The following is a 12505-nucleotide window of genomic DNA, read 5'->3' as shown; positions in this document are numbered from 1 at the left end:
TTAGATAAACATTTTAAGTTGCAAACATTAATTTATGGTAATTACATCAACTTAATATTGTGTGTAATTTGAACTCTGATTTCTGCGTTAATTGACTTAAAACAAAATTCAAGTTGTAGTAAGTAATGCAATTGGCTTGATAACTTAATTGTTCTACACCGTGGCCCTTTCTCATTTCATCAAATCCCCCTCCTCGACTCCTCGACTCCTCGGTCCTCCGGTAATGACCCGGAAATGAATTTCAGCGCGCCATGTTGAAGGACATCTCATTTCTCTAAATGCACTTCGAGGACCGAGGATCGAACGTCGAGGAGCCTCTCTGGAGGAGCTATAACCGAGGATACACTGATGGGTCCTCCACGGTCCTCCACGGCTCCTTCGTAGATGCATTTCCGGGAACAGAGATGTTTCAAAGAGTCGTGACGCACGGCCGGACTTATGTCAGCCAATGACAGCTCTGCATGCATCCCCTGGATATTATTTTATTAACTGCTTTCATAGCGACGCGATGTTTACAGTGAGAACAGCTGTGAGGTCCGTGCAGAAAGCAGAGCAGTGTGTATAATATCACTCAGTTTAACAGGCCTACTCTCTTTATTTTCTTTAATTTAGTAGATATCTACAAACAAAGAGTCGATATTTTTCTAAAACCATTTAGTGCTTCACATAATAAAATACACAACGGCTGTAGCCTGTTTTAGGAGCTGTAGATGCGTGTGTGTGGTGTAGGTTTGTGTGGTACAGTGTGTGCGTAGATGCAGCGGACAGACAGGTCTCAGTTGGTTTGGTGTCCTCTGCTTACTTTTAATACTTGTAAATAAAACTTTTGGCCAGTCATTTATTTTCCTCATTGTAGCGACCAGAGAGGGGAGTCTCTGATTGCGTTACGTTATTATGAGAGTGCTCTGTTTGATTCTGAAATTGTATGTATTTATATAAATATATACATATATATATATATATATATGTGTGTGTGTATGTGTGTGTGTCCGCATCTGCAGCCTGTTATTGTCTCATTATACCGCACTGTGAATGAATCAAAGTAAATATATAAGTCGTCATGAACACATCTGTCCATCAGACAGTGCTGCTTTGCCTCCTGTCATCATGAATGGACGTCTCTTTAAAATGACCGCTCAGAGGAGAGGAGTTCTCATTTCTCTAACCGCCTGCTGCTTCCCCTCCTCTCTCCTCGGTTCCCCTCCTCGGCTCCTCGGCTCCTCGGCTAATCCGCTCGCATCTCCTGTGGGCGGGACTAAGTCTCGAGGATAGGAGGCGAGGAGGGGAGTCGAGGAGGGGAGTCGAGGAGGGGAGTTAGAGAAATGAGAAAGGGCCCTTGAGTTAGGGATTTCAAGTCCACTCCCACCTAACATGCCTGGACAAGTTCCGACAGTTAAGGCCCCGTTTACACGATACAAAACGGGTTGGATCCGCATAGTTTCAAATAGTCATTCAAATACAGTAGATAGCCTTGTAGTTGCACTGTATAGGCAAATTGCTGTTTGACCAAAATTAGCAGCCTTTGAACTGTGAATAGTTATGTGAGAGGATACAAAGTAGTAGAGGCTACTGTGAGAGTAAAAATACTTTGGTTACTATTGTGATATCGCTTTTTATTAAAAATGAATCTCGGTGAAGAAGATCAAGGACATGCTTCTTGAGGTAGGATCGTTATTTAGAGTTGTCACTGAAATGCAAGTTGTTGGCAGTCACCCATTCAGAATATATTAATTTAGGTCATTTCTCCTTTTTTCCTTTTTCAAAAATAGCACAATACAATTGAAGTACGCAGAGAACTATAGCCATCCGCTGCCTTGTCGTGTACCTTGGAGAAAAGGAAGAGGACCTTTTCAAGGAGTTTAGCGACGTAATTAAAAATCTTGAAATAAAATAAAATCCACGGGCACAGCGTGAAAACACAGGACAAAAGCACTGCTCTCTGTCAGTCACATTTTGAAGCAAACAAATGAATGAGCAAGCATTCTGCGTTGAATGTGTTCATACTTTTTGAAATAATGACTGTCGGCAGTTTAAACATCTTTGTTACATCTTTTGTAAAATTGATGTGTGTGTTCTGCAGATTGGTGGCCATTGAGAGTTTGTTACTATAGTTTTACAAAAACTTTACAGATTTTACATATTTGGCACTGGTTTTAAATATGCAAAGGCCTCTAAGTTCGTTGTGATGGCAGCATTTATTTGCTGTGTCCCCATTTCCCATGGTAATATGGCTAATGTGTTTATTTATTATTTGTGGGGAAATTTAAATGTGTGTTATTTATCTTTTTTTTCAAGATTTAAATGAAGCTCAGCGTAAGTTATTTCAGGAAGACTGGGTGTATATACATTCACTCCACAGCTGCATATAATCAGCTCATCACAGGCGTTCTCTTTAACCTATTACATTTCACCTCAATCTCCAGCAGCCAATCAACGTGCTGCAGCCAAACTATAAAATGGTTCTCCTCTCTCCTGCAGTCAGCTGTGATTTCAGGTGTTCATGCACCTTATCATATGGCATGTGTCAATAAATGTTCAAACTAAATGAATTCTCTCCTGATTGAAACATCATGTGTTGAAATAAACAACTGCAGTTCAAAATAAAAAGTGAATTGCCTAATATTTTTGTTGTGGAATCAATTAATTTCTTTCTTTAAAGGCAAAAACATGAAAAAGCGAAGAAAAAAAACTAATGAATCCAATATATTTGGAGCAACTTAATTTATAAATGGTTGTCAACTTCAAAGCATGTGTTCACATGATGGTAATCTAAGCACATACAACCTAAAGTTCCTTTTAAATCATACGGTAAAACAAGTTGGAACAACTTAATTTTTGGAGTAATAAACTTAAAAACTTGTATCCCGAATGAGGGTAATTAAGTACATACAACTTCAAATTCCTTTTAAATCATGTGGTAAACTAGTCGGAACAACTTAATCTTTTGAGTAATCAACTTCAAAACTTGTGTTTATGCTACCAATTATTAAGTAAGTGGTAATTAAAAACACCTCTGATTGTAGAGGAAAAGCCTTCTCCCCTAACTCAAATAACTTTGTTGCTTTAAGACAATTTCATTAGAAGTTGTCTTAACTCAATAAACATTGATGCAAACTGTTGCGTTGATTTTCTTTGTTGAGCCAAGGCATTTGTTTTTAGAGTGTGGAGGAGCCGAGGAGGGGAACCGAGGAGAGAGGAGGGGAAGCAGCAGGCGGTTAGAGAAATGAGAACTCCTCTCCTCTGAGCGGTTATTTTAAAGAGACGTCCACTAATGATGACAGGAGGCACAGCAGCCCTCTGTCTGATAGACAGATGTGTTCATGACCACTTATATATTTACTTTGATTCATTCACAGTGCGGTATAATGAGACAATAACAGGCTACAGATGTTACAGACATACACACACACACACACACACACACACACACACACACACACACACACACACACACACACACACACACACACACACACACACACACACACACACACACACACACACACACACACACACACACACACACACACACACACACACACACACACACACACACACACACACACACACACACACACATATATATATTTATATAAATAATTTCAGAATCAAACAAGTATAATAACGTAACACAATCAGAGACTGGATATACCCCCCCCCCCCCATTTCGCTGAAATGGGGAATTGAAATTACGGACCAAAAGTTGTATTTACAAGTATTAAAAGTAAGCAGAGGACACCAGACCAACTGAGACCCGGCTGTCCAGAGAGCTTTAGGCATCATTCAAATTTTAGACTTTTTAGGCATCTTTGTCCCCTGAGAGAGATACATTAATAGAAGCATGTGAACAGCAAATATGTAACACTTTTATTTGCCAATTGGAAGCAATGATGGGGGTCACAGTGTCATGTATCCATTTAAATTCATCACAACTCACAAAGCAACATTTTTTAAAATGAAAACATACAGGATTAAGATGTATTCACAGACAATAACAAGTAGAAGAGCTGTAGGTTACTGAGTTCAGCTGATGGTGCAGTTTCCTTCAAAAAGAGATATTTATAGCCGTGCACAACATCCAGCTACTTGGTGAAGAACCGCTGGGTCTGTCCTTGGGGGATTCCTGCTGAAATCAATGTCCCTTGCTTTAGTATTGGCGGCGTTCCGTTCCAGCAGGGCATTGCCTCACCACTCTATAAAATCATAGAGGTCGGGGCATGTACCCAAATGCTGATATTGACCGCAGATATATATAGTTCAATGCAAAGCCATTCATTTCCACCTTTCACTTTGCACCCAAGGCAAAAAATAAAATATTACAAATGTAATTCAGAAATAATTGATAGAATGTGTGTTATAGGATGGGACAGCCTCAGTCTTTGTCACATTGGCTCTTCTGGCAATTGTCATCCTCTTTATGCCACTGAAGTGCTTTCAGTTTGCTGAGCCAGGGCCTCAACACAACAGCCGCTCCGTCTAATATGATTGGATAGGCACAGGCGATCCAGCTTTTTCGATGAAGGCAGATACGTTCATCTATGAACCCTGTTATTACTTTCTGATGCATCTGTTGTGCTGTTTTATCCGTGGTGACGACTTACACTTTGTGACTTCTAGAGAGTTATACGAAGAGGAGTGCTGTGTCCCCTTCATACACTCTTACATTTAACAACCAGATAACCATTCATTGACAAACTGTCATATTAACAGAACGGTGAAGGGGTTTGTGATAACTTACTTTCATTTCTACTATAGTTTCATTACAGTGGCATTTCATAGTAGCCCTGTCAAATCGCACTAAGGGCTTGTCACTTAAACATCTTTGACTCAAAATGGATTTTTCTGATAAAGGAAATCCATAACACACCAGGAGAAAGTCTGTGACAAGCATTTCATAAACTGGCAAGGGATAGTAGGGAATATGAATATTACCCTTAAAGAGTAGGATCATTTCACCACACACAGTATGAGTCACTATGTGGATATTTTGATGTTACTTCTTTATACAAGTCAAACAAAGCTACATCCCTGTCTCTACACACAGGTTCTAAGCCCGTTCTTAATGCTCAAGCCTATTATTAATCAAAAGTGGGCGAAAACACCTACACAGTGGAAAGTGAGTGTTGCAAAAGCATGAGAAAAGCCCTATAAGCATTGTTCTCCCTTTGAGCAGATTAGATAATCAAACTGGGAATGACGATATTGAAAATACAATGCCATGTTTGGACTCTTCCTTTCCTGCTTGATTTGTCTGTATTGGCCCTTTCAGATCATCATACACACAAAACAAAGCCATATACTCCACTCTGCCAGTGAGTGAGTGTGTGGTCGTTATTAGACGTGATTGGATTTTGGCTTTCTGATTGGGCCCCGATGAGGAGAATACCTCCTCATAATCAGATGAAGGATGGCAGAAAGCAGATTCAGGCTGCCAGTGGCCACTTCATTACCCGCCCTCTCTGTGGCCCTGGATATTGAGCGGTGAGAGCAGAGCTGGGCACATGGGAGGCTGGGTGGACACAAGCAAATGAGAGGAGAGGGAAAACAATAAAGCCTGAGGAGAAATAGAAAGAGATAAGAAATAGAAAAACGGGCTTCCTCTGGGTGGCAGTATTGATTGTAGGGAACTTCAAGGGCGCTGAAAAAAGAATTGTATATGTATTTAAACGTGTATATGTATTTATCTATATGTATATACATGATATATCCTAAAAATCGAAAAGTCATATTCATCTTCCCAAAATCATTGCAATTTGATGATTTGGAAAACTCACACAGGAGTCACGGTTTCAACTTTTTCCTCCTAATGCTAATTCTCGTTCGGATACAAGGTCAATATTGGCTGAGCCCCCACGCGTCAAACGGTGAAGTACATTTTTTGTTACCAAACCGTTAAACTACAACTTCCATGTCAGTCACATGATGCCATTGGGCCCAGAAGTACTTTGGTCCATGGACTAACATTGGGAAACCATGACATGAAGGTGGCTCTCTTTTAACCTGGTTTAATTGCCCTGGCAACTTCTGCTGCAGAGATAGCCTGCTCCGGACCAGGTGATATATATAGACTTGATAGTTAATCTATGAGAGGTAAATATTCTTGGTTGAGGGAATGTGTTATGAATGTTAAACTTGTGACGTTACATTTATACCACCAAACAAAGCCGTGCAGTAACAGCCGCACATACTGAACAACGTGGCAAACTATCAGTTATGAATAACGCCAAACAAGATATTAGTCTTCTGTATGAAGTGTTGGCCTTCTTATTGGGCCCCAGTCAGATGAAATACAGGACCATCATTTCAGGTCCGTTTAACACAAGGCAATTAGAAATTGATTAGTCTATTAGTATGAATCACAGATAAAAAACAATTAATACATTTCATTTCACTTACATTTATATTGACCAACAATGTATCCCACAGTGTCCGACCTAAATGCAATTTTAAATATCTATGGTTATATCTGTGCAGTAACTAGTTTAAATCTTAAAGGCCCCCTATTATACTCTTCTTCAACAATATGGTACAGGTGTCAGATGTATATAAAACCTGTCTCTGACGTGTTGCTGGCTGAAACACCAAACAGATCATTGCAGTGTCCCGTAAACCCCTCTGTTTCAGCCCTATTAAAAAAGTGCTGATTCTGTGTCTTTAGCTTTAAATGCTAATGAGCTGCTCCTGGCCACGCCCCTCTGAGAGATGATTGGTTAAAAAACACAATGGTACTCTAGGCAGAGATGCAGGTGCTAAGGTGCGTGTGCAGTTGTCAAATTAGAAATAAACGGGAGGATTTTTTTTTAATGTCCTTATACAATGGAAATAGGTGGCGATCGATCAATTTCATGCTGTTAATGAGTCAAATGACGTATCAAGCGGCCCTTTTTATCTTAGCGCGAGTTCACAAAGACAGTTGATATCCAGGTTTGCGGTACCCGTTATCTATGATAAGGACTTTTAGTTGTATCGAGCTAAGTCAAAGAAACCCTGGCTCTGTTGAACTCGCTTCGTAGAATAACAACCAGGAGGGGGATTTGAGACAAATAACAACAAAACAGACTATGAAGTAAAACATCTATAAAAGCAAAAGACGCATGACTGCCTTGGGTGGATGAGTGGGTGTGGACGAGAAGGAGGAGGATGATAGTGAGGTGGGAGGAGGAGGAGGAGGAGGAGTGGGTTTGAAGGGCAAGGAGAGGTGAAGGAAATAAATGAAAAGGAGGGGCAGATTTGTGATTCTGCTGGTATCCTGAAAGAAACAAATACACACGCACTAAAGCTTGAACGATGTGTGTGGATGAGGAAGAGAGGAGGGAAATGAGGAAGAGGAGTGTGAGGCGGTGTGTGTGGTAGGAGCGCATGCGCGGAAGTGTCGGGCTTTGGCAGGGTGATGGATTGCCTGTTCTGTGCCACGCATTTTCTAATCAACCCACAGCCACATCCTGGGGGTGGAGAGGGAGAGAGAGGGAGAGAGAGAGGGAGGGAGGGAGGGAAGGGTGAAACAAAGAAAAAGCTGTCTGACAAAGGAAGACAAAGGAAGGAGAGAATAATAAAGATAAATAGATAAAGGGAATGCAGTCAATATGAGCAGAGTAGAGTGGCTGGAGGGTCTGTGGTAGGAACGGCCGCTGATGGTGCTGAGGCTGAACACATTCTCACACACACATGCTGCCAGAAAATGCAACACAACACACAGTATCACTGCGTTAAAATAGTACCACACTATACAGGGTGGTGTATTCACTTCTATACAGGGTAATGTTACATTACCCTGTATAGAAGTGAATACACCACTACCACTACATTACTAATGTAACACAACCCTGCACACACACGACACATCACTGTGTCTTATGCCAAAAGCTATATAGTCATTTAAGATAACAATAAATAATGTATTCTTTAAATATGCTCATTGGTAGCACACTTACAGTATGCTAACAGCATGGCGCTAAAGGCTAAATGTCTGTCAGTTTGTTGTTCCGCTGTTTTGGTTCAGACTAAAACATACACAAATCTATTGGACACATTGTTACATACACAATGTATTTACTGTTAAAAGTGGTGGATTATGTCCAAGTACTTGCAAAAGGGAGTACATCCCTATCAGAATAAGAAGTTTAGTGCAATCATTACCATGCTAACATACTAATGTAGCTTCCTCAAAGCGCCACCATGGCTGTAGACTGTTAGCTCTAGGCTATAGGAGTGATTTGTGTTTTTAATCAGAGCGCTGGTGGGACGAAGCAGCGTTCTGATCGCAGTAAATACAGCGCTAGCAAAGCAGCAGTGGGCCTTGAGAGCTATAATGCCACACGTAGCGATTCAAAAATAACTAATTAACATAAGGGGGGTCGACCAACACTCTAAGAATTTAGTTCTGGGTTTTACTGATGTTAAACGTAATTAATGTGAGTGAATACATTAATTACTGCAGTTTTCTGACAACGTTAACTAGCTAACTAACTTAATTTAACTTACTGACTAAAGCAGTGTTTCTCAATGAATGAGAAAAAAGTGGTTAGTTCAAGTCAGTAATAATACAGTCTGAGATAATAATAGAAGGACAGTGGAGCGTATGTTTTTGAAACTTTTAAGGGCCGTGTCACAGAACAAGTGAAGTAAAGATAACGTTGTCGGTAGCTTACAGGTTTTCAACTGAGCTTTTCTCTTCAGTGTTATTCTTTTTCCTTAGTTTACAGCCAGCAAACATAAGCCTTGTCTTTTGTAGCAACAGCATGTAGCCGTTTTCAGTAAGAAAGCTCTGATAAATCCACTACACTACGTGCTCAGCACCAAATAGTACCCAGGGACAGATAAAGACTAGGTACTGAACAAAGTGAAGCATTTAGCAGCTAAAGAAACAGATATGTGTCTCAGTAGGTGGTGGAGACCAAACCAAAGCTGAAAGGAGAGTCAGCATTGGTCTCTCATTCATCAGGTGGACACAAACAGGATGTTTTACTCTGTAACTGATGGGTGTGGATATAGGAAGGTGTTTGCTAACACTTTCGCCATAGCTTTAGTAGTTTTCCTTATTGGCTAGCTTCAGTTTACTAGCTTCTGAAATACAGTGCACTCCGTAACTATCCGATACCTTTTATTTAGCGTACGTCAGCTCATTCATAAGGATGTCAATTCCACATTTTCTTAGTGGGACAACCATTTACGGCATATAGTACATGCTAAGTGTGTACATTATCATGCTATCATAGGTTTTGGTATTTCAGCATAACACTCCCTCCTCCATACTGCTTTTGTTTGAACATTTGTTATCCTCTTTTCTTTTTTCTGGCCTCCCTCTCCTTCCCCCCAGCATTCACTCTCTCTAACCACCCACTGCAGGGGAAGGGCGAGAGTGTGTGGAGTGTGTAGGAGAGAAAGAAGGATGAAAAGGAGAAAGAAAGGAAGAGTCACATTGGTCTCCTCCAGTAACAAATGAACAGGGAGCTAAATATACTCCAACTGACAAATGAACTCTGCAGTGAATTATGGCCTCATGACAAACTCATCACACTCCTGTTCAACCTGTTTAAATAAAGAATTCACATGTATTCTTAGTTACTGGAAATGAGACAGTGCTCTTGGATGGTATAAAGAGAGGGTTTATTGTCTGATTAAATCTAAGTAAAAGGTAGCAATAAGGAAAGATGTATTTTTTTATACATACAATAATGTGAAACATCAGTAATACAGAGTTGTGTTGTGTATGTTTTCATATTTTAATCATGACGGAGGCAGAGAGCATGACTGATTCACATTATGTAACACTTTATACTGTGCAAATCCTAAAAGCCAGTGTTATGAACGGTTCTGTTACCCCCCCCCCCCCCCATAAATCCAGCCTCCGATCCTTCCAACTCTTTCACTTTCTCTTTCTGCTTGGATTTGGGTCCATTCCATTTTTGGTAGTTGTTTTCTTTAATTCTACACTTTAAAAGGTTTAACTAAGGTTTATCATTTCACCCACAATATCATTCGATTTTTGGAAATTCAATGGCTGGTGTCGACCAATCAGAACTTAGTTGGCTGGATAAAATGTGTCTTTCCACCTAGCTATGACAAATGATACAAACAAATTGCATCATTTGAGCGAGATAATGTGGCTGTGCCGATAGGGGACTTGTCTCTATACATTTACTGTATTGAAATAAAAATCTCTTTTGGTTTGGGTGAAACTGAAGCAGACCTCCATGAAAAATACTCTATGTAGCTCTATCCAAAATGTATCGGGTCTTTCTTGGCCCATGCTACTCCCTTCTATAAAGTTCAATGGACATCAGGTCAGTACTTTTTTGGTAATCCTGGAGACAAACAAACCAATAAACAAATGAATATACAACTCTCTCTAAAGTCCTGCTCACAGCTCTGCAAATCTGTATAAAGGCACAGTAGCACTTTGATCAAAATGTTAACGTCAGCATGCTAAAATTCTCAAAAAACTGTAAGTTAAGTTTGGTGCAATCCCAACATTGGCTAATTTGCACATACACCAATAAGTCTGTTGTTATTTGTTTTGAAGGTATTTGGTCATAGAGTAATAGACAAAAGGGAAATAGTTTCAATTGTGATAGTTCAAGAATCTACGTTAGCCAGTTGATTTTAATTGAATTGTTGAATTGTACGCACAATGTAGTCACTGTTGAGTGTTTTGTATGAAATGGGCGAATGTGTGTGTGTGAGGCTGCTCCTATACTGTGATGGGGTGTGTGTCCGGCAGCTCTGTCTGCTCCTACATAGTCCTGTCGTATAGGATGCAGTAAGGCGATACGTTTTGTTTTAAATTTAAAATGAGAGAAAGAGCAAGAAAGCTGGAGAATGGGTTATTGCTCCTGCAAAGAGACAGAGAGGACGCACCTGTAGCACTCATCAGGGTTATTTGAATTTCAAGAAGTCACATGACCAATTGAGTGGGGATGATAGAGAAAGAGAATTTTTAAGAATCTCCCCTCTCTTCCCTCCCCTCATCATTAAACACTCTTCGCTGCAATTCAGAAAGCAGTCAAATATAGATGCAAACAGCTGACAGACGTATAGCAGCCACAGCCCTCTCTGAAGGTCACCAGGTTTTACGCTGATATCTAATATCTATAGAGGGACAATGCGTATGCTCAATCTAAATGATACAGATGACTCAACAATTATTTGAGTTAAAACTTTAAAGAGTCCTCTCCGGCTGATGTTCAGGTTCATATCAGTATGTAGTGTTTCTACTTTAAAGAGTCCTCTCCTGCTGATGTTCAGGTGTATATCAGTATGTAGTGTTTCTTCTTGAAAGAGTCCTCTCCTGCTGATGTTCAGGTGTATATCAGTATGTAGTGTCTCTGCTTTAAAGAGTCCTCTCCTGCTGATGTTCAGGTGTATATCAGTGTGTAGTGACTCTACTTTAAAGAGTTCTCTCCTGCTGATGTTCAGGTTCATATCAGTATGTAGTGTCTCTACTTTAAAGAGACCTCTCCTGCTGATGTTCAGGTGTATATCAGTGTGTAGTGTCTCTACTTTAAAGAGTCCTCTCCTGCTGATGTTCAGGTGTATATCAGTATGTAGTGTCTCTACTTTAAAGAGTCCTCTCCTGCTGATGTGTAGGTGTATGTGTATGTGTATATTCAGCGCTAACCAATATTATCAGGAGTGTTACATAGTGATGTCACTATGATACAGAAGTACAAAAAGGATTAAGATCGAGGCATTTCAGGCATGGGGGGAGAGAAACTCCCTCTGGAGGTACATTAGGGATTTCAGCCGTTGCAGACTGTTTACATGCATAAAATAGGAATAGTGGTGTACGTCATACGGTTACATCATGCCTGTTCCTATGCAGCATCAAGCATGACAGCAGCTTGTGAGCTGTCTCATAGATCATCACGGTTTGTAATCCTGATAAGGAGTCAGCATATTTCAGCTTTGCAATCACAAAGCATTGTGGGTGATGTCAGGTGATTCCTGTGGGAAATGAAATTGAAGATATCTTAACTATCAGCCCTAGTGAATAGATGCCCCTCTTTGTAGTGATATCACCTGCCTCAAGTTCTGCCACAATCTTTAGACGAGTCCACCCACCAAGTTTAAAGGTAACCTAATTTGAACTACTTTTTTTTTTTTGCTAAGCGCTTGACACATATATATATATTGACAACACATTCTCACTCCCAACTCGTAATATAGTAACGTTATGTCAGGATCCCTTGGCGTCACTATCAAACGCAGTGGGGGGCCCTTTAGCGCCGATTTTCAACTAACAGGGCATCCCATTGACTTGCATAGAGCTGCCTCAACGTTGGTAATAGACGAGTTGGGATCGCGGATAAATGCTCTCCGCAGATCCATTCTCACAGCGTTTATCAACCTTTTTCTAACTCAATATCAAGCCACACTCATTGTTTATACTTCTTTATTTTAATTTTATAATGTCGGACTTTTGTTGTTGATTTTTTCTTATCAAGCTCCACATTTGTGGCTTCCAGTTTGTGTTCGGGCGGCAGACACCCTATCCGTTTTTAAGAGT

The 12505-nt window shown here is 40.3% G+C and overlaps 1 protein-coding gene across 1 annotated transcript in view; it reads right to left on the bottom strand.

Annotated features, from left to right (window-relative positions):
* The window catches only part of peli3 (pellino E3 ubiquitin protein ligase family member 3), an 80780-nt gene that overhangs the window by 46704 nt on the left and 21571 nt on the right, over nt 1-12505 (bottom strand).

The sequence above is a fragment of the Notothenia rossii genome, assembly GCF_949606895.1.
Source record: "Notothenia rossii genome assembly, chromosome: 3".
NCBI classification, from domain to species: Eukaryota; Metazoa; Chordata; class Actinopteri; order Perciformes; family Nototheniidae; genus Notothenia; species Notothenia rossii.
This window is presented reverse-complemented; position numbering and strand designations above follow the sequence as displayed.